Raw genomic sequence first — 26756 nt, 5'->3', positions numbered from 1 at the left:
CTGATGCAAATGTGCCATTGTGACATCATCGAAACGGGTGTAGGTTTTCATAAAAAATTTCTATTTGCAGTTTTGATCGTTGTTTTTTCAGGAAATTTAATGTTATCACAAAAAATTACTGTAGTAATTTTAGGCCAAATATTTCGTTTAAGTACTTTTTGGTAAAATCAAATTGCCAACTGTGAACTATGAAACCAAAATTAAAATAAATAAATAAAATTAAGTAAAAAATCAAATTTGTGGCGAAGGTTTGTCAATGTGACACTCAAATGCGCATAGATTTTAATAATAATTTTACCATTTGTGGTCTTATACGTTGTTCTAAATTAAAATTAATATTACCCCAAGGAATTACTCATGTAATTTTACACCAAATATTTTGTTTGATTTTATTACTATTTAGCTGGTTAAAATTGTCTACTGCGAACCATGAAACCAAAATTTAAATAAATAAATAAAATAAAGAAAAATCAAATTTGAGGTGGTTGATCATTGTGACCCCAAAACGCGCAAAGATTTTAATAAGAATTTTACCATTTGTGGTTTTAAAAATTGTTTTAAATGAAAAGTAAAACACAAGGAATTACACTTGTAATTTAAACCAAATATTTCTATATACTAACTCAAATTGTCTACTGCGAATAATGAAAGCTAAATTAAAATAAATAAATAAAATAAGAATATTAAAATTAGGTCTTCTAAATTCCATCGTAAAGTTAAATTTGTCATTTTCTAAGTTGATTTTCACCTTAATTAAATTTATTTAAATAAGGTGAAAATAAAATTTAGATTTACAATTGAAACCTTTTGACTGACACCGAAACGCCTATAGAATTTGATAAAAATTTTGCTATTTGCGAGCTTAAACGGTGCGTTTTATAGAATTTAATATTATCGCAAAGATTTACCAAATTTTTCGCATTTTATTACTTTTTAGTGGATTCAAATTGCCAACTGAAAAATCCTGAAAACAAAATTGAAGTTAATTAATAAAATAAAATAAGTCACATTTGAGATCTTTTAAATTCTACCACAAAATTACGTATTCATTAACTTGTCACTTTCTAAGTTGATTTCCGCATTAAAACCGGACCCTGATACCTAAAAAAGAAAACGATAATTTGGATTTACGATTGAAACTTCTGCTCTAACACCGAAAAGCGTGTAGATTTTAATAAAAACTTTACCTTTCGTAAATTTAAACGTTGTTTTTAAATGAAAGGGATTCTACCACAAAGAATTACTTTTGTAATTTTCACACGAAATATTTTGTTTTATTTTTATTACTTTTTAGCTGACACAAATTGCCAACTGAAAAACCATGAAACCAAAATTAAAATAAATAAAAAGAATAAAATTTGAGGTCTTCGAAATTCTTCCACAAAATTACGCATTCATTAACTTATCACTTTCTAAGTTGATTTTCACCTTAAAATCGACCCTGATACCTAAAAAAGAAAACAATAATTTGGATTTACGATTGAAACTTCTGCGCTAACACCGAAAAGCATGTAGATTTTAATAAAAACTTTACCTTTCGTAAATTTAAACGTTGTTTTTAAATGAAATGGATTCTACCACAAAGAATTACTTTTGTAATTTTCGCACGAAATATTTTGTTTTATTTTTATTACTTTTTAGCTGACACAAATTGCCAACTGAAAAACCATGAAACCAAAATTAAAATAAATAAAAAGAATAAAGTTTGAGGTCTTCGAAATTCTTCCACAAAATTACGCATTCATTAACTTATCACTTTCTAAGTTGACTTTCACCTTAAAACCGACCCTGATACCTAAAAAAGAAAACAATAATTTGGATTTACGATTGAAACTTCTTCGCTAACACCGAAAAGCGTGTAGATTTTAATAAAAACTTTACCTTTCGTAAATTTAAACGTTGTTTTTAAATGAAAGGGATTCTACCACAAAGAATTACTTTTGTAATTTTCAGACGAAATATTTTGTTTTATTTTTATTACTTTTTAGCTGACACAAATTGCCAACTGAAAAACCATGAAACCAAAATTAAAATAAATAAAAAGAATAAAATTTGAGGTCTTCGAAATTCTTCCACAAAATTACGCATTCATAAACTTGTCACTTTCTAAGCTGATTTTCACCTTAAAGCAGACACTGTTACCTGAATAAGAAAACAAAAATTAAGATTTACGATTGAAACCTGTAGAGGTGGACAAAACTGCGAAATCGTGACCATTAAGAACTTATACCCGTTCTTACACCCTAATAACAGTAATAATAACGGCTGGAAGAGCGGTATCAAAATGAAAGAAAAACTGTGAAACTGCTTCTTTCTCACACATTTGGAAAATGAGACGCATACAATGCATAATATGCATACAATGATATACAAAATAGAATAATGCGACATCTTGCCGAAAACTTGAACTTTTTTTGCCATTTTCTGTTTTATCGAATAATCGCCATCTACAGTCGCGGTTATGATTTATGGGTGATAGTGGAATATGAGATTTTATTATAGTCTGCGGCCGAATAGTTCTTTTATATCTTTTATTTAACGTTTAGCTTTTTTTTTATTTTTAGATTTTTAACTGTCTTCTAAGACAAGTAAATGGAAACAGTTGAAGAATCAAATTGTAATGAGAACTTGATTTGAATTTTTAAAAAGATGGATCTGCAATAAAAAGTTATTACACCGCCAAGTTCACGTATTCAGTCTTATAAAAACATCTGAATACCTGATTTTGAGATGGACATTAGGATTTATCAAAACTTTTAATCGAAATTCATGCCTTCAATTCGATAGAACGTATCTCTTTGCAGTTAGAACGTTTTCAGTTTATCAAAAAAATGTGACCAATTTTATTTATTTACTTATTTATTTTATTGTACCTAAAACATAAATTTAAAATATTTTTCAGTGTTGCTAAGTCAGCGTGGGGTCGCGAGGGATAGGGCGTTCGCCTCCCAATTGGTGTCCCAGGTTCGAATCCAAGCTGTAGGTGGTTGATACGAATTCTGCTCCTGGTTCGCACTGACCACGATGCTGACGTGGTTTTCTTCCCTGTGAACGTAAATTTGTATTAGTCCCATCAGAAAAGTCCTCCAAGAAGACTAGTTTGTCCTAATGTTTTATACAGGAATACCTTGTTTTCTGGGTTGAGTTCAAAATCACAAGACTACGAGGTTGAACATTAATAGTCGTAACGAATTTTCAACGCCAGTTATAAAATAAAAAATAACTACTAACTCAACAGTTATGACTTTTTTTTTTGTAAGAAGAGATACGGAAAAAAAAAAGAGACATATTTAAATGGAAATCTTAGCTTCATTGAAAATTCTAAACAAAAATGGAACATTCGTTTTTATTTCTTTATTCTAAGATGATTTAATTGAAATAGACTAATTGTTGCTGTTGGTTCGCGTCACACTTGAGTTGCGTAATGGGCTATTGCTACTATAAGGGAGGATTCCTGAGGATGATCTGAAGACATGCCATTACAATTTCGATCCTCTGCAGAGGGGATGACCCCTCTGCTTCGGTAGCCCAAAGACCTGCGCGTAAAGTCGAGCACTTTACGGTAGAACATTTTAACAAGGACAGATCCCGCTTTCCCTCGGTTTATTTGCAGACTGATCAAAGCGGTCACCCACCCGCACATTGATCGTAGCCAGCAATGTTTGACTTCGATGTTTTATTGGGAATCATGTCTTAGCGATCAGTCCACTGTGGGACGAAATACACTAATGTGACAGCAAAATCAAAATTTAAATCATACTTACCTCATAATTTAAATCACTCATGTTATAATCAAACGCAAATGAGTTAAAAATATTTTTTTTAAAGTTTCAAATTGAAATTCTTACTTTTTATGCAACTATGAATCAATTAAGTGCTTTATTTTCAAATTCATGTATATTTTCTTAATGTTCAAACTGAATCCAAATATGAGCCATTTCATATTGTATTCAAACTTTAGCCATTTACATTTAATATTATTGAAATTAACGCTATTAAATTTTCAAACTGAAATCTCATAATATTAAAAATTTGTATATTTTTAGATTTTCAACCTGAAACTCTCATATTCTATTCAAATGTAACTCAGTTAAAAATAGTTTCTTTTATTAAATTTATATATATGTATATATTTCAAGCTGAAATGCTCAGATTTTATGCAACTATGAGTCAGATAAAATTCATCTTTTCAAATTACTGTCTATTTTCAAATATCGAACTTTTATATACTAGTACTGAAGCATACTTTCATATACTTCAGTTATATAAAACTGAAACATTTTTAAATTTAACCCAAATTTTAAATTTTTAGACTGACGCTCTCATTATATTACTCAAATAGGAGTCAGTCACATTTTAAATTTATACATATATTTTATATTATTAAACTGAAACACATTTATTGTATGCTAAACTGAACCTGATTTTAAGTTTATCCATGTTTTTAAATTTTCAAACTAAAATTCGCTTGATAAGCAACTATTAATCGGAAAAAAATTTTCAATTATGCCCTACAGTTTCAATTGCGATTTTTTTTTAAATTTGACTTTTCAAAACTTATCGCTACGATCTCTATCGACTTATCACTACGTCAAAAACCATCCACAAACTGATAATATATAACTTATTACAACTTATCTTCTCTTTCGTCTTCATCATAATACAATGACCAGTAGCTGTAGGAATAACTTGTCTAAAAAAAAAGTAATAAAATCTTTTTTTTTCCCGAACAAAACAAACAATAAAAGAAAAGGGCACTTTAGATAGTAGCCCCATCCTGACCCTCTACAAAAGATAATTTAGCTAACAAAATAATCACTTGGCCAAATTTCAGAAAGATCAGACAGACACTCAGTCGGTGTGGGAGGAGGCCTTAGAGCAAATAGAGTTTTCGAACGTTTTTTTCTTTTTTCTTTATCATCCTTTAAATCAAACCGCGGATCGTTAGGAAGTAGTAAGGTATAATCAAGCACCGAAGAGACCTGTAATAACAATAAAAACCTTCGAGCCTGTACTCGCTGACATTCCCACGAGAGGGGTGGTGGGATGGGGCAGTCTCCACCCCCACACAGTCCCATCTGGAGGTGTGAAACTGTTCTTACGCTGTAAATACCTCTTGAATCATGAAGCTTTAAAATGAATAGGTCTTGATTTCTTTTTAATATCGTTTCTTGGGTATTTGATTCTTCAATGTATTAAAAAGGTACATGAGAAAGTGGTTTGAATTGCACAAAAAAAAGGCTCTTTTTAAATTCTTAGTTTTTTAAAAATGTTACATATTAATTTATATTAAATAGCAAGGGTACACGAATAAATTTTCTTAGAGTGAGGTGCAAGAAAAACGAGATTGATCGAATAGTTCTGGAGGAATGCGAGTTTAAGAATACAGCTCTTTTGAAATTTTATTACTCAGAAACTATTCGAGAAATGTATTGATTTTTTTTTTTTTTTTGTCATTTAAAATAAAATTTAAATCTGTGTACCTTCCAATTTAAAAAAATTTCAGCCACAATTTAGTAAAATAACAAAAACTAATAATTATTACTCGCGATACTGTAACTCAGAACTATTTTTAGAGCTAATTTTATAACTGATTGCAAACTATATTTCGATTTTCTTGAAAAACTTCACGTGTTAGCGTGAAATATGCAAAAAATTCAAACTTAAATTACCCTCTTGATCAAACTATTGGGATTATATTTTCCATATTATACAGCCTCACATATCTTGATGATTAAAAATCCAAATCCGTCGTAAAAATGGTATATTTATTCAGATACGGAAAGTTTTTTTTTGTGCCTGTTTTCGTAACTTAAAATATCAACTGATTAATAATTTAATCAACTAATTAAGAATATCATCAGCTAATTAATAAACATATTAAAGAAATCCCTTTTTAATCATTAAGTTCCCCTTTTATTCATTTAGTTTGTAAAAATTCGATCCTTAGAACATAAGTCATGCAGATTGATATCATTTTTTTCTTCACAGTACATAACTCATCAATTCCTGAATCTATCTTAAGTTAAATTGTTCAAAGCAGTGTATCCAACAACACATACAGCCTAAGTAACGAAAATTGTACAAAGAAAATACTGAATAATCCAATTGGAAGTAGAGCCATTGTAATAGCGATAACTATTGACCTGGTGTTTATTGTCAATTTGTTTAGGTATGATTATTCATTCTACATAAGTAGCAACTTGACATCTGTTTTCTGTTTCTCAACAGGAAACAGATATCAAGTATATCATCAGAATTATAAAGTAAGAATAACGAATGTCTTCCTATAGTGTAAATACAAGGAATTTTTGCAACTGTACTCGTATAATGGGTTTCCAACTGGGTTTTAAAACCACATTGACACTTTTACAAGTCAAATGTTTGATTACTTTCCATAGAACTTGAATATGAAAGAAACTATATAATTACAACTGCAGAAATATGGTACTAAAAATTAGCACTGTGCCTATGCAAACTAACTTCAGTACTTATTTTTATGAACCTGTCAGCTATAGAATGGGTAGTAAGAATAGTGAATACTGACTTCCTATAGTGTAATATAGAAGAGTTTTTACACGTGTGCCCATATAATTGGCTCCCATGGGGTTCTAAAGAGATAGCAGATCCATTGTAATTCTTTAAAATCTTGACTTTTCAATACTTTTCAACGAAAACTCTTACAAACCTATAATTATAGAAGAAATATTTTAACAAGGAGTAGAATTGCAATGCATGGTTGTAAGGAAACTAAACTTTCAGAATTATCAGCAATACTTAGTTTTAATTATTTGTACGTTATTTATTAGATAATAAATTTAATATGCTTTCGCACGGTGAAAAAAATTCTGGCAAATTTACCGTATTGTATGGTAATGACATTTCTGGTAAAAAAAAAATATATAATTCCGGTTATGAAAAAAATACATAGTATTTCTAAATTATTCATTCGGTAAATTTTCCGTTCATATAGTAAAAGTTTACCGGAAATTCTGGTTTTTAAAATTATAGTTCTTATAACCACACATTTACTAAAAACCGAATTAATGGTTTTTATTCTATGCTGTAAGATATTATGATAAAATTACGAAATTTTTTCACATTCACTACATATTATCACATAATATAATGGTTATGGTTAATTTAACAAAAGTCATTACCAAAGAGCTTCGTTAAAAATAACCGAGCTTTTTGATGTTGACATAGAGCCAGAAACACGGTAAATTTAACCATATTCTAGTAGTTTTGACAATACTTTTTTTTTCTTAGTGCAATGATTTATTTATTTATTAAATTTTGAAACTAAATTCCGGTGTTAGAAAAAAATGGATACAGAAAACAGATTATTCAGAAAACAGATTCTGGAAACAGATTATTCTGTGAGAGAAGAGTTTTCCAACCTGTTAAGTTAAACTATGTGGTTCCATCCCTGCTCGCTTAGTCCACTAACCCCGTGATTACTTCGCAATCATTTTAGTTTCTTGACCATTCATAGATAAATTCTAGACCTTAGCAGATCTATTCTTAACCAACGGGGGAGGGGGCCTTTTCTGGAAACAGATTATTCCGGGAAAGACGATTTTTTAAGACACTTTTTAAGAAATTTTAAGTGGCCCCGCACATTGCTCGCTTCACTCACCCATCTCCACTCATGCTCAGCATAAATTTCGATTTTGCAACCATGTACTTAGTATTTCCAAATCAATATTACGTAATAATGCCTCTTTCTTGAAAACCAAATTCAACAATTTGGGTCGTCCAATCAGAAAAGATGTACCTTATTCTACAATATCATTCCGAAATCATTAGAAAAAAAATATATTATACATTTGCCAGTTTTCGGTTTTCAGAAAATATCTGTCTTTTTGCGGCATTTGCATTGAGAGAATTCACTTTTAATAAGTTTAAACAACAATAAAAATCTATAATCTAAAAAGATAGCAAAATGCATAGTATTTAATGACACATAAAAAATAACTCACCATATAGTTTTATTGCTTTAAATGTTTTAGAAAAAAAAAAAATTCGTAGAAGTTTTGAAAGTTACTAAACGCTATTTCTCCGTAATAAAGCGATGGCGATGCGTTGCATTAAGCTAAATGCTTTTGACTACAGCCGTATCCTCAAACGAATATAGATAGTAATTTCTCCATTTTTACAAAAGATCCCTTTGATGGAAACCCATTCCTGGAAACTGGAATAACGAACAAAAACTCGAATAACGAATAAACAAGTTTAATTTAATTTTTTACCCGCTGTTTTTTTTCCCCTCCCAAAATTAAGATTTTGTATCAAAATTAAAAATTTTGCAAGTTTAATTTTTTTTTAAAATTGTTTTTCTGATTAAAATTTTTACGAAAATAAAGAGTTTTTAGTACCTTACGTAAGCATAGCTCATATCCCTTCTCGAATTGTCAGCAAGAATAAGCAAATCACAAAACCCTTAGTTTAAATTTTATCCCAGTAAAATCGGGACCTGCGTCTGTGGAAGCAAATCAGTCTCAATATCATTTAATAAAATACTTTTTTATTTTAATGCTACTGACTGTGCTCTATAAAATAAAAATGAGTGAGAGTGAATTTGTACTCAGCCATTCTCAGGAATCGAACCCATGAAGTCTGAAGGGCAAGCAAGCGCCCAAATTCCTGTCCAATCTAGACATACTGTGGAACGGTTTTAAAATTAGATTACGTTGAATTTTACTCAAATATTCCTTAACTACAATGTTTCAGTTGAATTTATGCTCAACTTCATTTACTAACTCCCTTACTGCAATTTTTAGTCGCATTTATGTTCAACTTTGCTCATTGACTCTTCCATTACAATGTTTTAGTTTGATTCCGGTTCAACTTTGGAACTTTAATCAATTACTTCAGTGTTTCCCAAACTTATGACTTTTGCGTACCCTTTTTAAATTTTTCGTAGCGCTGTGTACCACTAATAAAAAAGTGAATGTAATTTTTCAAAATATGTCTATTTTTACTATAAAAAAATTGCACAAAAGTTAAGAATCACAACTGGCTCTTAACACCGTTAATTATTAATTGTTAACTCAGCAAAAAATAGCCAATAGAAAAATACGTAATCGTAAATTTTCATGGCTAGCTTTGTTTTTATATAAAATTTGTTTGAAATTTTTAAAAAATTTTTTTGTTTCGTTTGTTGCAAGATATTTCGCATAAGAACGTGTACCCCCTCTGAACTGTTCCCGTACCCCTGGGGGTACGCGTACCACACTTTGGGAAACACTGAATTACTTATTTGTTACAATGTTTAAGTTTGATTTATGTTCAACTTTAAAACTTAATGAATTACTAATTTGATACAATGCTTCAATTTGATTCCGGTTCAAATTTAGAATTTCAATGAATTACATTTGCTACAATGAATTAAGATTTATTCTGGTTCAGCTTTAGAGCTTTAATGAACTATTCATTTTCTACAATGTTTTAGTTTAATTAAGGTTCAACTTTAGAAATTTAATTAATTACTCATTTGCTACAATGTTTCATTTTGATTTCGGTTTAAATTTAGAATTTTAATGATTTACTCATTTGCTAAAATCAGTTTGATTCCGGTTCAAATTTAGAAGTTTAATGAATTACTTATTTTTTACAATGTTTAAGCTTGATTTATGTTCAACTTTATAACTTTAATGAATTACTCATTTGCTACAATGCTTCAATTTGATTCCTGTTCAAATTTAGAATTTTAATGAATTACTCATTTGCTACAATTTTTTAGTTTTATTCCGGTTCAAGTTTAGAACTTTAAGGAATTATTCATTTTCTACAATGTTTCAGTTTATTTTAGGTTCAACTTTAGAATTTTAATGAATTACTCATTTGCTACAATGTTTCAGTTGTATTCCGGTTCAAGCTCTGAACTTTAAGGAAATTCATTTTCTACATTTTAAGGATTGGTATTCATTTTCTACAATGTTTCTGTTTATTTTAGGTTCAACTTTAGAACTTTACTGAATTACTCATTTGTTACAATGTTGCAATTTGATTCCGGTTCAAATTTAGAGTTTTAAAGAGTTACTCATTTGCTATAATCAGTTTAATCCTGGTTCAAATTTAGAACTTTAATGAATTTTTTATTTTCTGCAATTTATCAGTTTGATTTAAGTTCAACTTTAGAACTTTAAAATGTTTCAACTTGATTCCGGATCAACTTAGTACTTAATTACTTTTTTACTACAATATTTCGGTAAGATTTATGTTTGACTTTATATCAAATTGTATCTTTACTAAAGAAATATTAGCCGAATCGTTAACTGTTAAACCGCTGACAAATTTCAAAAATAAAACAAACAATAAAATTAAATGGTTAAAATGATGAAACAGAATTTGTTTAGCCTTGAAACTACTGTGGGAGCAAAAGTAATTTCTTCTTCACTTTTTCTTAACTACCGTTTATATCAATGGTTTCGCCTTCTTAATCCATTACTGTGGGAACAAAACATCTCAACTCCACTCACCTTTCGCTTGAGGGAGTTAGATAAACCTTTTTTTTTTCGACACTCAGAAGCAAGAAGGTATATATAGCGATCGCGAAACTAAAAATAAACAAACAGTACCACGGATGAAATAAAAAGATGTGAATAGGGGGGGGGGGGGACAACTCATGACTGTAACCGTGAACTACCGGAAATCTAAAGCGTAGGTGGTCATCAGATTCTTGTGAGCCCTATTATTTGGGACTGATTTGTAATTTAACGCCTCTATGCCGATCTTTATGCGGGAATGGTGAGAAAAGGGACAGAAAAGCAAAATGGAACCTTAACGACGCGATTCGATTTTTTTTTTTTATTCCATTCGATTTCGAATTTTTTATAAGTATAATAGCCGTCGAATAAAGTATCTGTAACATTTTAACGCCTTTAGTTTTTCAGTGACCAACCTACCAGATGTTGTGTTTGTCTCCACGGTTTGTTTATTTGTTTTTTTTATTTCGGAAACTTAATTTTTTTTTTGTGTTTGATTGTCTTGTGGTAATAGAGACACATCCTTCTAAAAAAAAAAAGAACAAAAAAAAATGTATTATTTTTATACATTTTTAAAATATGCATGTGTGATGTGCAACATTTTCTTAAAAGGATAAGTTAAAGTTCAGAAATAGAACAAAAACACAGAGTTTTTTTTACATCGATGTGCATAAGATTCTGCAATCCTTAAAATGTGCCTGCTTAGAAAAATTAATCTATAATTTTAAAAAGAAAAAAATTTTTTTAGCGATGCTCAGGTTGATATATGGGTTCGATCCTCGGACCGGGAAAGGTTGACTCAGCCTTTCATCCCTTTCTGCTGACCACCTAACCGGAACATCTGCTCCTGCACCCCAGAGCCCAAGGTCAAGAAAACTGAGATGGGCACAGTAGGCCTTGGCCCTCTATGGGCTGTCGTGCCATTGAGTTTAGTTTTAGATTGATATATATATATATATATATATATATATATATATATATATATATATATAGATAGATAGATAGATAGATAAAATATGTTAATGCATGAATAAAAGATAAAGTTTGTAAGCGGCGTTCCATCCAGGTATGTAGGTTCTGAGTTATAAACAGTCACCCTGTAAAAGAAGGAAAAGCATCAAAAGGGTTCATCTTAATTTACGCTTGTATGTTAAACTCTACAAGCTATTTTTTTTTATGATTTTACAATTTATATACTTCTTTTTTATTAATTTTATAAAATTCTTTGTTATGGACTTTATTGCTTACATTTTCCAATCATCATTATTATTAAAATGTTTTTTCCCCCCACAGATGGCAGAACTGAAATGTAATTTGCTTTATATATTTTCTAAATATTATTTTGTACGATAAAAGCTAAAAACTCATTTTTATATTTTTTTTTCTTAAAAATTTTTGCTAACTATTAGATTAGTATATAACTTTAACACATGTTTATATATTTTTTATTATTTTACTTTATATCGGAAAGATTTTTTTCCATTACGTTATGACCACCCTCCACCTATAACAATGGGCGCGCCCAGCTTTTCATGGTTTCTCGCCCAGGAATGGGGCCAATTAGGTCCCATAATCCTCATTGAACAATCCCTGACGTCTGTAAGCTACTTCAACATAGTTGCACACCAGGTTCACCCATTCATGGCAACAGTTTTTCCTGCGGGAGATGGTGTTTACCAACCATCTCATAAGGGTCGAATCGTCATGGATTGGTTCGAGAAACATTCCAGTGACTTTCAAGTCATGTCTTGGCCCCCAAATTCACCTGAACTTAATCCAATAGAGCATTTGTGGTCCTACTTGGAAAACCAAATTCGTGCTGCCAAGCTACCCCCTCGCAATGTGAGGGAATTGCAGGTACCAGATACCTCAGACTACCTATCAACACCTTGTTGAATCAATGCCACGGCGTGTGCTAGCAGTTTTGAGGGCTAAAGGTGGTCCTACATGTTATTAGCAGGGTGGTCATGAAATAATGGCTCTTCGGTGTGTATATATATATATATATATATATATATATATATATATATATATATATATATATATATATATATATATATATATATATATATATATATATATATATATATATATATATATATATATATATATATATGTATATATATATATATATATATATATATATATATATATATATATATATATATATATATATATATATATATATATATGTAGTGCCTGTTCCAATCTATAATACCAGTTCCTGTGCTGTAAGCTGATCTAGCTAGAGATCCAACCAGATTATGTAAGCTGCAAGTTAGACCCCGTGCGAATTTCGCAAAGACACGAGAGACACGGGAGCGCGTAATGTAACTAACAAAAAAGAAGACGCTGATAAATTCCAGAAAGGGGCAGCAATGATGATTTTCTTTTAACTTCACGATGACCAACTCATTTATTTTGTGTTATTTCTGTGTTTGTTTATCGTCCATCTTTATGTAAATTTAGCGTTTAATATATGTTTTGTTAAAGTACAGTGTTTCTCATTTTCAAAGACGACCACTCATGTCGTCCCCACATATATATATATATATATATATATATATATATATATATATATATATATATATATATATATATATATATATATATATATATATATATATATATATATATATATATATATATATATATATATATATATATATATATATATATATATAAACATATGAAAACATTTTTATTTTATCTTATAAACAGTGTTGAACAGTCTATCCAATTCTGAGTTTGCGACTATCAATGTTCAATGTAATTTTTAAACCAATCCGGAAGACAGGGAAACTCCTGAATCAAGTATTGAGAGAAAGTAGCCTTCATGGAGGACTTTTTGATCGGATTAACACGCGTTTTCTTTACATGGAGAGATAAACCATGAAAATCTCCCATGGTTAGCCTGACGGTAAGGAGATTTTAACCTTGATTTGTCTATCACTGAGGATATTTTACGTTAGCACTGTGGTCGGTACGAGGTGGGAGCAGAATTCGTATCAATCAGTCATCTCTGGGATTCGAACCTGGTTCACCTACTTGAAATGCGAATGCTCTATCCCCTGAGCCACACCGTCTTAGATTCAACTTCTATAGTTTCCGTTGCATGCAACTCTCTTGATAGTGTTTAAGGTTTTTAACTATTCAATGTTAAATCTTGATTTATTAAGGAAATTTTTTGTCTCCCACACTGTGAGAACTGTTTTGTAATATCTCTCCAAATGTGATGTTAAATCATCGAAAAAATTACGCGAAGGAGCACTTAATTCTTGATTAACACCGAATTGAGAGTTCCTAAATGATTTAAAAAGTGTATTTTAAATCTAAACACTTGCACCAGAATTAACCAAGCTAACACCAATTTTTTCCTAAATGCTTTAAAAAGTCTATTTTAAATCTAAACACCTTTACCAGAATTAACCAAACTTACATCAATTTTTTCCTAAATGAATTAAAAAGTGGATTTTAAATCTAAACGCTTGAAGCTGAATTAACCAAAATTACTCCCATTTTTTTTCCTAAATGATATAAAAAGTGTATTTTAAATGTACCAGAATTAACCAAACTTACACCAATTTTTTCCTAAATGCTTTAAAAAGTGTATTTTAAATCTAAGCACCTGTACCGCAATTGACCAAATTTACTCCAATTTTTACCTAAATAATTTAAAAGTTGTGTTTTACAGTCACTCGAAAAAAAAATTTTTTTCCTAACTTAAACAAAATGAGAATTATTTTCTTTTCTGAAAGCTCTGATTGTTGGTGCGCTACTTTTTTCTTATCGCCAGAAGTTACGTTGGCAATTGAGAGTTAGTTGTTGTTTATGAATAGTTGTGATTTGTTTGAATAATTGGTTGTTTGACGTTAAAATAGATACGTATGTTTTCAGTTGTGTTATAAGGATAAATATATTTTATTTTTTAAATATCAGTGAACTGTATAAAGTGATTTTTTAATCCACAATTTCGATCTGCCTCAATTCGAGTTCAGCTTTGTTCAAGTTCGATTTTATGTTCTCTTCGCTACACGTAAGTTTGATTCACAAATAAATTTTATTTTTAGGAATTATTGTGCATATAATTTTAAATTAATGATTCTTATTTTATATTGCATCGTTGTAGCGTAAAATTACATTTACTGACTCTTATATGAATCTTATCTTACAATACTTAAGAATTTTAGTTGTACTGAATGTAGCAAAAATGGTGGCGATTATTTTACTCCAAATAGTGTAATAGAACATTCTTGGTGTGTTGGAAAATGTGGTGTACAGTAGGTGCTACAATTTTTGGTGTCAAGATGCACAAAGCAAAGAAAAAAAAAACCCGGGTACAAGTACCTATTCGAATAACCATTTCTGTACAGTGGTTATTAATAGCAATATAATTTTTTGATCATTTATTATTCCCATTTGTTATTAAGAAAAGTATTTTTAATAATTAGCACTAGTATTTTAAATACTAATGCGACAAATAGGACTTTTATGTAAACTTTCAAGCAGGTGCAAAAGAAATTTTTGTTTAAATGAAAAGCCTATCTGTGAATAATTACGGTACTAGTGTAATAACAATTAAAAAAAATAGTGCAAATAAATAACTAGTCTATAATTACTTCAGTACAGCGGTGTGTATATTTTATTTCTCATCGTTATAATTTAATCAAGTAATTGACATCTGAAAATATTGGAGTTTTGGGATAATCATCACAATCGTCTACATCCTTCTTATTTTGTCAACATACAGCGAAAAGTTTGATGAATTTGTATTCTAAGAAAAGCTTTCTTTACCATTGAAACTTTTTTCTCCAGCTATCCATCTTTTGTTGTTTCTTACCATTGTTAGAAACTCCTTTGTAAATAGTTACTTCTATTCACTGTATAGTCTGATTTTAGACAGGTATATCCATCTCTTAACCAGCAGGAGTTGCATGGATCTGTTTAACCAGGGGGTTCGGACAACGCGTGGAATACATTATTACTGAAATCCACACAGACAGTTCTGAGGAAATTTTGGATCTTTTTAAAGAAGTATGAGGATTAGGTGCAATTTCTTATTTTCTTGGATTTGTTTGTAATGTGTGAAACTTAAATCTTTTGCTTCCGGTGTAAAATGTCGAACATGCAACTGGTTTAAAATAGATGTTCTTGGGTATATTCTTTATGGAATTTTAGTTGTTAAAAGTCATTATTATTGTAAAAAATTGGTTTTTTGAACCGGAAATAATGGGAGTTGGAGTATTCATATACATTATTTCATCACAAAATGTAAAACACGAATCATAACAAAATCGCAAAATTTCAATGTATTATAAGTTTTAAAAAAAAATAAATTGTGTCTGTGTGTTTGCAGATAAAGATAAGAGCATAAAATTTAAATAGAACAGTTACTTGCTAATACTCTTAACAAATGTCCGAAATCGTTAAGTTATACTAAAATATTGCTATTTAGACAAATGAGGAATTGTTTTCAATTTTTTTTACACTGAATAGAATAAAAATAATAATTGATAGGGCAAAAAAAAAATTGATAGGACAAATAGTTTAGAAGTTCTATCAAGTTGTTATTGCCAGAAAATTCAACTTTGTACTTATTTATTTACGTGGTTAACTTTCTCGCCAGACAACGAGGCATTTTTTTAAACGCAACATTAAATCAAAGACAACATCAAAACTAAGTCAATATCATATACCTTTGTCAGATCGACTTAATTCCGATTTTATTTAACGTAAAGTAGTACATAAGAAACAAGGCCTCACATGCCTAAATAGCAATGTCAGTCTCATAAATAGGTACAACTGAAAACTTTCTTATCTCTTATAACATCTACACAATTGTTTCGGTTGATTTGGTTTTGATCCCATTCAATTTAGAAAACGAAAACATGTAAGAAACAACAACTCACTTGCCTTGATAAACTACTGAAAGATTCTGGATCAAATTACGGCATCACCCGTTAAATCCATTTTAAAGTAAATTCATTTTTTTACCTTAAATTATTATACCGTAATTTTTACTGAAATATTTTTCATTAGAGTGATTCAGTAATTTTATAGTAAATAGTACAGCGAAAATTACGGTATATCGGATTTTTTGTTTCATAATGTGATGATTTTTACGGTAAAAAGTACCGGTATCCTGATAACCGGTACTTTTTACCGAAATTCTGCACAAACACTTAAACATGTTCAAATACAAACTGTTCTTCGTACACACAATTTTTTATAACTTTTTAAACTATGACTCCTATCGACTTGAGATTGGTCTACTACGTAAAAAGTACATCGGGAACAATACCTCATTTGTCTAGAAAACAATACTTAAGTCTATCCCTCATTTTCCCCATGTCTTCCCATATTATAAACCAGATAGAATAATAAAGTTCCCCACTATTTTAATACCATGTTTATATCGTGTATTCTGTAAAAAATTCCTGATCAAATTACGATATAAAGTAACGGCACTTTAGATACATCCTTCGTAAAATCCATTGAAGCGTAATTTTTTTTAGTTATATTTATTCAATTAGAGTGATTCAGTTATTTTACGATATTTATTACTGCAAAAATTACAGCATAGGCGATTTTTATTCCGGTAAAAAATATCGGCATTTTGATTACCGGTACTTTTTATCGCAATTTGACCCGAAAATTTTTCACGAAGTACAAACAAGCATAAAACTGTCACGCTTTTGTCACAAAGTGCACATTTATTATACATTTTTATTTTGAACCGCTCTACTTTGGCCAAGCGCTCTACTATAGCAAAAATCATGTGATTTACTCCTTTTCTTGTGGATATCCTGTGGTCGTCCTGCTGAAAGGGACGTACTTTACAAGGCCAAATATAGCGAAACCTTCGTGTTCATATCTGCGTGAAAGGCTAGACGAAGCAGATAAAAACTTAAAAGAGCTATTAATTTGATTATACACTTTTAGGGGACTTTTAACTTAAATGCACGGACTATTAATAATAAACAATAAACATCTTTGTACGTGTTTTATCCTAACACAATGTCAACCATTGTTGATGTTAGGAAAGAATTTCCGCTACTCTCTATTTTAATGACATCTTTTTTAGTAATCTGGGGTAATAAAACTCGTTCAGAATGGCATTTTAAGTTATTTATGCATGCGTTTAAAATAAGCGGTTTGAAATTTGGAAGACGACGGACTATTTTAAATATATCTGCCTTGTTTTGTGATATCTACACTGTTGTGATAATGTTCAGTGGTATTTAAAATTCAATGTTCTTTAGATTTGTAAACATAATACTAAGAACATCGAATTATCCTGTTTCAGAATATTTTAATAAACCTTGTTTGAAATCGCATTTTAGTTTAAAACCAGCTTTTGAAATAATTGGAAATTTCGAAATGACATTATTGAGTCTTTTCAATATTTTTGCTTCGTTTTATGATATCTAAGTTGTAGTGATATCGTTCAGTTGTATTGGAAATTCGATGTTCTTTATATTTGTAATCAGAATGTAAAAAACATCGAATTTAATTATTCAAAAGTATTAAAATAAAACTCGTTCGAAGTCGCATTTTAAGTTATATCAGCGTTTGAAATAAACGTTTTGAACTTAGGAGACGACAGAATATTTTAAATATATCTGCCTTGTTTTGTGAAATCTACATTGTTGTGATATTGTTCAGTGGTATTTAAATTTGTAAACACAATATAAATCGAGCTAATTTGTTCAAAAATATTTAAATAAAACTCGTTCGAAATCGCATTTTACCAGAATTTAAAATAAACGTTTTGAAATTTTTAGACAACATAATTGAGTTTTTCAGTAAATTTCCTTCGTTTTGTGATATCTAAAGTGTTGCGATTCAGTTGCATTTAAAATACGATGTACTTTATTTTCTTAAACATTTTATAAGAACATCGAATTAACGTGTTCAAAATTATTGTAAAAAAAAGATTCCAAAGTGACATTTTTACTTATTTATACCATCATTTGAAATGAATGGAGAAATTTGGAGACTGCATAATTGAGTCTTTTCAATATATTCAATCGCTTAGATATCGATATTAGTTTCAATAGCAAATTGTAGTGATATCGAAACAACATCAACAAGACATCAAAATCAATTTGATTGCCGATTGATGTGACTTGAAACTACACTCTCAGAAATAACTCTCACTTTTGACGATTCAGCAATCCTTGAGCAGCATTTCCTTAATTTTGAGAATCGCTTCGGCACGAAATCACGTGATTAGTGACGAAACGTGAACTCGCAAATGAAATAGTAAATTGTAGTGATATCGAAACAACATCAACAAGACATCAAAATCAATTTGATTGCCGGTTGATGTGACTTGAAACTACACTCTCAGAAATAACTCTCACTTTTGACGATTCAGCAATCCTTGAGCAGCATTTCCTTAATTTTGAGAATCACTTCGTCACGAAATCACGTGATTTGTGACGAAACGTGAACTCGCAAATGAATGACTAAAATGTTTCCTCAATTCGAAACCTATTTGTAGTGTATTGTGAGCGATTGTTAACTAGAATGACGAATTTAGAATAAAGACTGGACAATCGAAAATAAACTGACGAATTACGCTGACCCGGTTTGTATGGTGTCCAAGAAGTTGGCCTTGTACTAGGAAGATCCGGAGTTCAAATCCCTCTTCGGGCATGAGTGTAATTTATTTATCTGTCCTTGTTGCATCGTGCCGTCTATATGGTGCCCACGTTAGTGTTTTTTAAAAAAGTTAAATACATTTGGCATTACAAGTTTTTTATTTATCGTGGAATACTATAAGCATCTACCAGGAAATTGTTTCGTCAAAAACGAAGAAAGTTTTGTGATTATCGAGTATCCATTTTTTGCTTTCTACTTTTTTCTCTTAATTTTTGATATAAATTCTAAAAATATGTAATAATATTCTAAGAATGTAATATTTATGCTACCGACATCACTTTGCAATGCGCTGCTCATACTCTCCAAGAAAAAATCAAAAAACCACAATTTGAGGAACATCATTCAGGAAACAAGATATAAGTATAAAATTATATAATCATCTTTCTGTAAAAATATTTGGGCTTTAAAACTGGGAAGCAAATTTAAATATTTTAAAAGTTATTCAATTTTTTTTTTAAATCCGCCAAGCTGGCGAGATTTTTTTACATGTAAAAGTACTTAAAATCAATTGATAGTTTGAAGCATTTGAAAATTTTCTAGAATATTGATAGTGCAGAATTGTTTTTCAAACATTAAAACGTAAGATCACTAATTCTTTTTATTTTCACCAAACTGTGGATTTTCTTCAGTTGCCGTTTTGCTCTGTTCTCACAATTAACAAATAGAAGGAGCTTAATAAAGATAGGGAAAACTTAACCTTGCAGTTTCGATTAAATGTTATTAATGCACATCAGCTATAAATATCATTTACTAAAAAGCATTATTTCATAAAAACGAAGGACATATGAAAAACAGCCTTGAAATCATCGAATTTTTTCTCAATTGCTTTACAATTTTATGAGATCAAAAAAGCAGGTGAAGGATTATGAATATAAAAAAATTATATTAGACACTTATCTTCAAAAACTTTGACTTACCCTCATATTGTAATTTTGTCTAGTTTTAATTAGTAGCGCAAAGGATGTTGGTTACAGATGATCAAAACATAGTTACGGATAAGAGTTAAATAGAAATAAATATAGCACATAGGGATAAAAATAGCGCATTAGTAATAATAATATGCTATTTTCATCACTCCTGTAAGTTTTCAACAGTTACTGATGATTGTTAGGTCAAGTTAAGCCTATCTGTAAGCATTATCGCACTCTATGCTTTTTCCGTAAATGGCGCAAAACGTCAACATGGAGAAAAACCACAGATTTGTGAAAATAAAAGCGTGTTTGGTCTAACTTTTTAATGTATCAAAATCTACTCTAAAGCCACATTATCTGACAGTGATTTTGATAAATTACATCAATGATAAAAAAAATTTGCCAAATTGGTGATTTTAAAAAAAAGCTTAATTTTTAAATAATTTAAGTTATTTGTCCGTTCTAAGGCCTCTTCACGTATAGATGGTATATCCACAGCTTTGCTTCAGGCGCTTAAACTGTGGCTTTTTTGTTTTCCTTAGCGAAAGAGCTTCAAAGAACCACCTTAATTTATTAAATAGTACAAATATGTAAAAAAAAAAAAAAAGAATGTTTGATCTTTACTGTGACAATATTTTTCTCTCATAAAGTTGTTACTTTATGAACGCATAAATCAGTGGTGAGTGATTGTTTATCAAAAGTGTATAGAGATCGAGGCAGTGAAGCGCTGAAATTACCACACCATTAAACAGTAGATATATGTTTCAAGGTCTGACGATTTGTCACCATTAGGGAGCAATTTTAAACATATTTATCATTTTTTCGGTAAAAATAAATATTATAATTACAACTGTTACTTCAACTTAAATTAGATTTGTGAGGAGATATCTTATACTACCTCTTTTACAATCTATTAAGAAGATTTGGAAGAAAAAAACAGTATATATATATATATATATATATATATATATATATATATATATATATATATATATATATATATATATATATATATATATATATATATATATATATATATATATATATATATATATATAAAAATAAATAAATACAAGAAAACACGAAGAAAGTGAAGAAAAACAATAAGCTGCAAGTAAGCTGAACTCATTAGATAAGTTCAAAATGAAGATAAAACAAAGAAAAATTATAGACATATTAAAAAAAAAGGGGGGGGGGAATAATAAGTAAAAAAAATAACGAACAGTTTTAAAATTTTTTTTTTTAAAAAAAAGGATGAAATTTTATTTAAAAACACCGGGAAAAAAAAGATATAATCTTTTCCTCTGCTCACACGATTATATCCTCAAAACAGAGTGCTTTCTGATATTGTATCAATAAAGCCAAAGCAAAATATATTAATACAATAGTGTATATATATTTTTGTAAAAAATTTTTTTGAGTGCTCCTCACACTATTGTATTAATATATTTTGCTTTGGCTTTATTGATACAATATCAGAAAGCACTCTGTTTTGAGGATATAATCGTGTGGGCTGATGAAAAGGTTATATCTTTTTTTCTTCCTGTTCTTTTAAATAAAATTTCATCCTTTTTTTCTTCCTGTTCTTTTAAATAAAATTTCATCCTTTTTTTAAATTTTTTTTTAAAACTGTTGTTCGTTATTTTTTTACTTATTATTTCCCCCCTTTTTTCATATGTCTGTAATTTTTCTTTGTTTTATCTTCATTTTGAACTTCATATATATATATATATATATTATCTAACAAACAGTCTTGTTGACCGCCATAAATAAGTCAAATTTGTAACCCAATGTATTTAAATACTATTCTAAATCATTAAGTTAGCCGAAGAAAAAACACGCGTTTATCAGAAATTTTTTTCATACTATTATGTTATTTATTAAAACTTTTCTTAATGAGTGAAATAATATGAAAACCTTTTTATGTGTTTACCACTATGGGAAACCATTGAGGCATTTTTGTGATAATTAAGTTTGGATGTTTAACAAAATTAAATAAATATTAAGTTATATAAAAGAATAAATGCTCTTGTGTGTTGATATTTTTAAAAAGTGTTAAAAAAAACTGGCAAGTATACTTAAAAAATATGCATATTTGTTTTTCCTAAATTGGGTATGTTTTTCTTAGAGATAATTAATGAATTATTTTTTTAGAGATAAATTATTGTTTTTCTTAGAGATAAATTTTAAAAAAATCTTACATTTATTTTTTTTTTGAATGATAACATTGGGGAAGAATTTTTTATTTCTATTACATGAGATATTTTTTTTTATAGACTTAAGATAATTACGTGTCGTTAAGATGCAATCCGTTTCTCACTCCAAGTTAGTTATTTTTTTCAAGAGATATTTTCAGTTCATTTTTTTACTCAATATACAAATCTAAAAATTGTTATATGTAGCAAGAGATCGCTTAAATAGTGCAACAAATTTCTAGGACAGATAGGACACACCATTAGAATTAAAATTGCACACGAACTCACGCAAAGAAATGTTATACGTCACTAGGGTTGTTTTGCTATTATAAACTCTTTTTTCGTGTATCTGAGCATGTCATAATGGGGAAGCGCCCATAGCCGCGTGCGATGGCATTTCCAGGCATGGGTACCTAAACAATTTAATCCTGATGATGTGCCCTAACTCCCCTAGATGATAGTAGTGATATTTATGTGATCACCTGTTTTATATAACGTATTTAAATTTGCACATTTCGACAAAATAAACGAAAAGTGTGATTTTTTAAAATAAAATCTGCAGCCATAGGAGCAAAACTAATTTCAGATGTGCAGTCCGCAAGATTAAGTATTTGTATAAATGCAACAAAAATAAGTGTAATATATATGAGAAATAAATAAATAACGTCATATATGTAAAAATAACGTGATATAATAAATGGCAAAAAAAGCACGAACTCATCCTTCTCTGTAAATTGACCACTAAAGTGACCACTAGTGCGCCACATGTGATCAAGATACGCATGCTTGAAGGTATATGTTAACTACTTTTTGACACAATTTTTATAGTTATTGCTTTGCTTTTGTACAGTGTACAAAACAAAAGAGCGAACACTATAATAACTTTTGATTTAATGATTGGATAATCTAGTACGGGAATGATTTTTCCGTACTAGAACTTAATCTTAAGTGTTCTAACTTAAATATGTTAATTAGAAAGGACAGTATTTCAGGTTATGAAATCAGACACAAAAATCTACTTTTACTTTATATTCATATTTTTCTCTCGATAGATTTGAATTTTTGACCTTCAAAATGAAAGGGAGACAAGAAAATAACGTTGGTCGGGAGTTTGAATCTTCGAAGTTTTGCGAGAAAATTGAAAGTTTGGCCCTCCTTAATATTTTTTTTCCTTCGAATTTTGTGACACATCCGGGACAGCTCAAGCTAATTATAAAATTTTGCATACAATTAAAAAATATTTTTATCCGAAAATGAATCCATTTAAAAATTTTATTTAGTTTTTTTATTATCAGACTGACTAATGGTTGAAAATTCTTGAACTGTGATATATAAAACAATTTTCCACCAATTTAATCTATGTTATTTTAAACGATAAAAACCAAATCTTAAAGAAAACCAGTCAATTAGTTCTTAAAAAATAAAAATTTAGAAATATGATCTTTTTTTTTAATTACTTAAATATGCAAAAAGTAAAATTTACATTAAAACCCAACTCTTTCGACCACTCTCCTGTTCTAAATTATTGGGACTTAATATTAAAAATTGCTCCAACCCTTTAAGCTTTTAACTTAAGAATCGAAATCCACCGTTATATATAAAAAGAGTATGTTTATTGGAAGAAAATTTGTTTTTGTGTCTGATTTTTTACCAGAATACGTTGCCAGCACTAAATAATTTCTCTTTTATATTATTTTATATCCGTTGTTGTACAACCAACTTAATTTTGAGTTTACGACTACTAACGTTCAACTCCGTAGCCTTGCAATGTTGAACCCAATCCAGAAGACTATAGAACCACTGGATAAAGTATTGGGAGATATTAGCCTTCGTGGATGCCTTTTTGAGGGAACTAACCTACGTTTGCGTTACACGGAGAGGAAAGCCACGAAAACCACTTACGGTTAGTCTGACGGCCAGGGGACTCTAACGCATGATCCGTCTATCACTGAGGATATTTTACGTTAGCACTGTGGTTAGTGCGAGCCGGAGTTCGTATCGACCAGCCATCGCTGGGATTCGAATCCGGTTCATGTTATTAGGAGGTGAACGCTCTATCCCCTGAGCCATCATGGCTCGCTCGCACTAATAAGCATATTTTGAGTTAAGTTCCCCGAGTTTTAAGATTGAGTCCTAGTTCGTGAAAATAATATCATCAAAAATATTAAGGTGTCCACTTTTTTACTTTGCGTGTAGTACTTTCCCTTTTTGTGACACCTGAAAATAAATTCTTTTATAATGCTAGGATTCTTTTCTAATACTGATTACATATTATCGTGAATAAATTCTATTATAATACTGATTACATATTATCGTGAATGTTTCGCATTCATCATTGGAATTCAAGAGGGAAGAGAATTTTATTACAAAAAAAAGCGATTGGATTGCCACCTAATGTATTTTGAGGATGACTGAATTTTTACAAATTAATAACATTGAAAACAGGTACCCCCTCCTTCTCGAGAGTTATTACTCAGTGAAGATGGGTCATGTTGTGGAAAAACAGTTTTTTCTTCAGGATCAGCTTTAATGGGCACATAAACCGTTTCTCTCTCTTGATCTTTATAAGTTTTTCTTCTTGAAAGTCGATTAAAAAAGGACACTTTTGTTTAGAAAATATGTATTTATTATAAATTTATGTTTTTCTTTAATCTGATATTAACATGTTAATCGCAGAGAAGCCAACTGCTCCGGACACGCCAAAATAATTAAAAAAAACGGTAAATAACTACAAAGTAAAATTTGCAAATATTTGACTATTTTTGCTTGCTTTTTAAAAGGTGTAGCATGACATAAACACTATAAAGTGGTGAATTATATAAGCCAACGAATGATTTAGAAATAGTGGTGATTAAAAATCTACTAAATTGAATTTATTAAACCAAGAATCACAATTCATAAACTACCACTTTAAAATATATATTTGCTGTCCGGAGCAAGTTGGGATCTCTGTAATTGTAATCACATTCAAAACTCTTGTCCGGCCAGTCTTGACATACGCTTCTGAAGCTTGGACAATGACAAAACTGGAGGAAAATTATATCGCAATATTTGAGAAAGATTTTGTATACTTAGTGGTGTAAATGAAAACAATAACTGGAGAAGGAGATTTAACTTTGAACTGTACAAGATTTATAAACAACCTGATATTATGAAATACATAAAAATAAATAGAATGAATTGGATCGTTCATGTGATTCGAATGAGTGAAGACAACACAATAAAAAAGATACTGCTTTTTAGACCCACTGGAAAAAGAAAGCGGGGAAAGCTGCGGTTGAGATGGGCTGACTCAGTGGAGTCTGATTTTCTCGCAATTAATGAAAAGAATTGGCGATCAAAGATAAATCGGAAGTCGTAAAGGAGAAATCTTCAGAGAAAGGCATTGGCTCACATTGGGCTGTCTGGTCAACTATGATGATGATGATTACTCATACTTTATATCTGATTTTATTCATACCTTTTATCTGATTTTATTTAAATGCATGCCTTTAGTGGACTTTGTGCCAGTAAACCCTACATTCAATCAATCAATCAATCAATCATGATGATGATGGCGACGTAATCGCATTCATATGTTAATTTATGTGCGATTATAAGTTAATGTTAATCACATTTTATAAATATGTTAATCGCAACGAAATTGAAGGATACTCTAATTTGAAAAATAATCAAATATACTTGGAAAAAAAAAATTTAACTTGGCGATTCAGAATATGCGACACAAAAAGCAATAATAAATGAGAGGTAATAACCTTATATAATATAACATTCGCATTGAAAACAGTTTTTATTTCTCTTAACCTTTATAGTGTTAAAAATTTCGATATAAGTGTTAGGATTTATATCTAAACAACATCAAACCTCTCTCTTATTTTTCATTTATTAATTTTTATTAATTTTGACGCTAAGTCAAGAGCGAGCTTAAAGAATCAAGATTGCAAATGAAATAAATTTTTCTACAACAATGGATAAATAATTGCTATTTTAAAAAGAAAATTGCAAAAAAAAAAAAAAAACCACTTAAATTTGCAATAACTTATTTTGCACTATTTTCAGAATTAGCGTAGAAGACGCTGGTTATAGATAGGCTAAATTTAACCTAGTAGCCATTTTTCTCTGTTGAATACTCACATTAGTTATGAAAATAGCATATTATTCGCAATAAAGCGTTCATGTGGCGACAGAGCTTAAAAAAAAACAGCCCTGACATCAGGGTATACTCTTCGGCGATTTTATTTTATTTACCTTTGAATCAACCTCGATTAAAAATAACTTTCTATACAATGTAACTGCAAAAAAGAAGTAACTAGTATTTATGAGCTACTTGTGTATTTGAACGGCGCCAAAAATAATTTGGATAAAATCGTAAAGATCTGATTTTTCAGACCCTCTCTTATTTCCAAGTTACTTTTTTGAAATAACTGTTTATAACAACATTTAACTTTTATTATAGATATAACGTCGTGCTCATTGTATTTTCCCTTTAGTGT

General features: G+C 29.7%; 1 long non-coding RNA gene across 1 annotated transcript in view; it reads left to right on the top strand.

Annotated features, from left to right (window-relative positions):
• The first annotated feature begins 14271 nt into the window (after nt 1-14271).
• The window catches only part of LOC107456034 (uncharacterized), a 29966-nt gene continuing 17481 nt past the window's right edge, over nt 14272-26756 (top strand). The window contains exon 1 of the long non-coding RNA XR_001585658.4: nt 14272-14526. This is a non-coding gene — a long non-coding RNA (uncharacterized LOC107456034). The remainder of the gene's footprint in view (nt 14527-26756) is intronic.

The sequence above is a fragment of the Parasteatoda tepidariorum genome, chromosome 10, assembly GCF_982258835.1.
Source record: "Parasteatoda tepidariorum strain Cologne lab strain chromosome 10, Ptep-v5.0, whole genome shotgun sequence".
NCBI lineage: Eukaryota > Metazoa > Arthropoda > Arachnida > Araneae > Theridiidae > Parasteatoda > Parasteatoda tepidariorum.
Note: the sequence above shows the minus strand (reverse complement) of the source record. Positions and strands in the feature narration are given on the sequence as shown.